We start from the raw sequence: 4,621 nt of genomic DNA on the forward strand, positions 1-4,621 counted from the left end.
CCGCGGCGCCCTCCCGAGCCGCCCCGCCGGCGCGCCCCGCACACGCACACACGCACTCACCGGACTTCTCTGACTCATCGAGGGAGTGCGGGGGCCGCGGACAGCTCCCAGTGTCGGCTGAGATCTCCGGCTGTGCTGGCAGCAGCGGCGTCTCCGAGGCTCTCGCTTTGCCGCAGTCGCCGCCATGTAACCCCGACCCGCGAGAGAGGGCGAGGGAGAGGGGGCGGGTCTCAGGAGCCACGCCCCCATACGTCACAGGCTCACTCCACGGGTTCCCCCGCCCCCGCCCAGCCCCGCTCGCCTGCACGCGCCGGAATTTCCAACGCCGGTGACTCGTCTCAGTGCGCCGGGGGGTGGGGGTGGGGGAAGAGGTACGCGGGCTTGTCGCCATCCTCCGATGGGCTGTGCCGGCGGGCCACCGGGGAGTAGGACAGACGGGGCCCTCTGTGCTCTACTCCCTGTCCCGGGGCGAGGGCACAAACTCCGTGCGCGCATTTACTGACCACCTACTACGTGCAAGGTCCTGGGCAATCCGAGAGTAACAGGCCTCTGTCCCAGGAAGGCTGGACCTCAAGATGGATTGGCTGGAAGGCAACAGCTCAAGTACATGGCAAACGCGTTACAAGCCAAGTGCTAAGAAGGTCATTAATTCTGCCTGAGGTCATGGAGGAAGGCTTCTAGGCGAGGTCGGCTTGGGTGACCTTTCAGCTGGATCCAGGAGGAGCCGATATAACCAAAGGAGATGAGGGGGAGGATGTACCTGCCAAGGGAACATTGAGAGTACAGGCAGGCAGGCAGGAGAGGGCCTGACTTGTTGCAGGAACTAGGACTAGGCCAATTTGACTGAATTTGGGAAAGGATATACTGTGAGATGTAGTGGGAAAGGTAGAGTGGTGCCTTCTTGGGCCCACCTCTTGGCTAAAAGCAAGATTTTTTTTTACTTATAATGGTTTACTGAATCAAAAGAACCTTTCCAGTGTTTATGTGAAATTTAAGTATTTATGAAATTAGAGACGCAGGTTAGCATATCTTATTTAATCACCATCCCAATGAGAACCAGACATAGAGCGGCCCCTTATCAATAACACTTTTATGTGCATCTTCAAGAGTGAGGCAAAGAGCACTTCAGAGATCATCACATAGTAACTTGAAGTTAAGTAGTTGGAATGAGCTTGAATGTTTTATATTTTTAATATTTAAAACAATACCATCTGAGTGCCAGGTGTGAAGAGGAGGTGATGAGTGGATAAAACCAAGAGAAAGTTTTCCAATTTGTGAATGCAGCCCCTCTGCAACAGGAGCTCCTTACCTGTGCCCACTAGTCAGCTCTACTGCCCTGTTTTAGGCTCTGCTTAGTTTCCTAGGACATCTTTCCTCCCACACTCCAGGAACTCTTCCACTTTTCCCTTCCATCAATGTTTGATCACCTGGAGGAGGGAAGGAGAATAACAATCACTGTGACTTCCCTTAAGGAGTTTATAATGTAGTGCCTCTGCTGACTTCCAGTAAAGATCACCAAATGATCAACCTGTTGATAATGCAAAGCCAAGTTTATTGTTACGGCAGTAAGGGAGACCACTAAGTTGACAGTCTCTGTAGCATCTCAAAAGAGTGAGGTCAAGGATGGGATAATTGGGCTAGCCCGGTGGCACACTGCTGCAGTGCGCCGCTTGGGAGCGCGGTGGCGCTCCCGCCGAGGGTTTGGATCCCACATACAGACCAGTTCCCGCTCACTGGCTGAGCGAGGTGTGGGAGCAACACCGAGGGTTGCGATCCCGTTGCCGGTCCCGGTCCGGTACGGGCGCGACACTGAGGGTTGCAATCCGTTGCCGGACACGAAAAAGGACAAAAAGGAAAAAAAAAAAAAGGATGGGATAATTATGATTTGGGGGTCTGATTTAAGACAGGTCTTTCAAATGAGGCCCGATTGGAATTGGGCTAAATTTCTGACCTAATAGTTTAGGATGGGTAGACAGAGGAAGAGGAGAGTTTTGAAGCAAGCCTAGGAGAGTAAACAATTGTCTATTAAGCCCATTAGAGTGATCTTGTTGAGCAGGGCTATTTACCCTGATGAAGGTGAATTCAATCAGTAATATATTTTTCAAATAAGTGGATTTTGAGGAAATTCCTAAAACCACAATAAAGTTATTTGCAACTTCATCTTCTTGGGCAAGAATTTCTTGGAATTAAAGTCATGTTTATGCAGACAGTTGAACTGTAAAGTCATGTTAATGTGGTTGGTCTTAGTTCTTAATCCTATTGTGTGGCTGTAGTTTCAGTTCTCACTAGTTTTTCAAACTGCAGGTTATGATCCATTAGTGAGTAATGAAATCATTTTAGTGGATTATGACCTGCATTTTTTCTTAATGAAATAAAGCAAAAAACTAAATGAGAGCATCATCCATAATAAAGAATAAACATTATTTTGTGAAGCTTTTAGTTATGTACCACATTTCAGCAAATCTAAAATGTCAATTATGAGACATGCTGTTATTTTACATACATTTAAGAAAGCAAAATCCCTATCAAAATATAATACCTCACTGCTATATCCTGATTTCAGAGATATTAAAGTGGAAGAAATACTTCTCAAAATTGATGCAATATAAGGTTTATATAAATGTCTACTGGGTCACAGTGTAAAATGTATGTATACTTATTGCTCAGAGCTGTGCTATTGCTAAAAGACTTTGAAAGGGCCAGCCCCTGGCTCACTTGGGAGAGTGTGGTGCTGATAACACCAGGCCATGGGTTCGGATCCCATATAGGGATGGCCGGTTAGCACACTAGGTGAGCATGGTGCTTGACAACACCAAGTCAAGGGTTAAGATCCCCTTACCAGTCATCTTTTACAAAAAGAAATTTAAAATAAAACAAATAAGTAAAATAGAGTTTGAAAGCCACTTTTGCAGTGGAGGAGTTCAGGAGAGGAGAGGTTAAGTACACCTTAAGGCAGTATGCGATGAGTGGTTTCCTGAGCAGAGATGCAAATTACCTGCTCTTGTTGGGCTGCAATGGAAGGAACAATTGATGAGTACTGGGGACATCAGGAAGCGTTCAACTGGAAAAGAGTATCTGAGTTGGGCTTACTTCCATCAGGTAGTATAAGGAGAAAGACATTCCCTGAAGAGCAGACTTTACATGAGCATGGGAGAAGTCTGACAGGCCTGGGAAAACTGCAATTTGCACCAAATTGAGAAGGCCTTGATTGCATTGCCAAAACTTTTGGATTTTATGCTAAAAGCAGTCAGAGAGGAATTTAGAGGATACAAATAGTATTTTAGAATGATAACACTAGCATTAATGGGAAGAGTAGATTGGATGATCAAGAGACTGGAGACCTGGATAGGGTAGGAGAATCCATGGTTTTTTGGTTAGAATGTGGTACTGATTAACACAAAGGTCCAGGGTTCCAATCCCTGCACCAAGCATCCCCCCCATACACCCCCCCCCCCAAAAAAAATCCATTGTTTTTTCTGCCCTGCATCCAATCTAATTCTGGTAACAATACTCTGATGTCCTTTAAGGAGCCACCCTTCCCTGTGTAAGTCAAAATTCTTTCTGTCACAAGTCACAGAAAAGCCAAACCAAACTTCTGGCTCATGAGAGAGAAAGACAGAAAAAGAGAGAATGTATTTAGATGACTTATATCCTGAGTAAGGGAAGGAGATGACAATACAAGAAATATTTTGGGGGCAGAATAAAGTGGACTTGGTGAATGTTTGGATGAGTAAGTATTGAGTCACCCAGTTGCTCCCACTTCACCTCTTTGAGTTTAAATTCCCTCTTTAGGCTACTTGTTTTACCTTTTCCCAATTAGATTACTCATCAAGATAAACTGCCAAATATTGTGATTTTCAAAATGAAGAGAAAATAAATTTTAGCAATATAGACTACTAAATTTAATGCCAATTGCTGGAAATATTCTATTGTAAATAATTGAACACAGCATGTTAGGGAAAATGTAACAGGTCATCATGGATTCTTTTTTTTTTTTTTTTAAAGATGACTGGTAAGGAGATCTTAACCCTTGACTTGGGGTTGTCAGCACCACACTCTCCCAAGTAAGCTAACCGGCCAACCCTATATGGGATCTGAACCCGTGGCCTTGGTGTTATCAGTACCACACTCTCCCAAGTAAGCTAACCGGCCAACCCTATATGGGATCTGAACCCGTGGCCTTGGTGTTATCAGTACCACACTCTCCCAAGTGAGCCACGGGCAGGCCCCAACACTTATTAAATTTAAAGAAGATATAAAACTTAGAGAGATCAGAGTGTGACAGATGACAGAAAAATTATTCTAAATCATCTACACTGATTGTAGTAACTCCTTTTTAACAGATGACATTTGACTGCAATAAATATAAAATACAGTATTTTTGTTCAGAAAAAATCATTCAAAAAAGGCCAGAATGTGGGAGACGTAGCTTGGCCTGATAATGTAACAATAAGTTAAAGATATTCATGCACTATGAGCAGCTACCAAAAAACTTAAAATGTGGGCCATCCCGGTGGCACACTGCTACAGTGCGCTGCTTGGGAGCGCGGCGGCGCTCCCGCCGAGGGTTCGGATCCCACATACAGACCGGTTCCCGCTCACTGGCTGAGCGAGGTGCGGG

The 4,621-nt window shown here is 45.3% G+C and overlaps 1 protein-coding gene across 2 annotated transcripts in view; it reads right to left on the bottom strand.

Annotated features, from left to right (window-relative positions):
- Positions 1-4,621, bottom strand: part of MAPK6 (mitogen-activated protein kinase 6) — a 59,366-nt gene that overhangs the window by 45,958 nt on the left and 8,787 nt on the right. Inside the window, exon 2 of one of the 2 annotated variants that reach the window (XM_008586148.1) lies at positions 1,310-1,427. The gene's annotated coding sequence lies outside the window, so the exon portion shown is untranslated. Of the gene's footprint in view, positions 1-60; positions 224-1,309; positions 1,428-4,621 lie in introns of those variants that run through there. The other variant, XM_008586147.1, reaches the window with a different exon arrangement.

Source organism: Galeopterus variegatus, unplaced genomic scaffold (assembly GCF_000696425.1).
Source record: "Galeopterus variegatus unplaced genomic scaffold, G_variegatus-3.0.2 Scaffold3852, whole genome shotgun sequence".
NCBI lineage: Eukaryota > Metazoa > Chordata > Mammalia > Dermoptera > Cynocephalidae > Galeopterus > Galeopterus variegatus.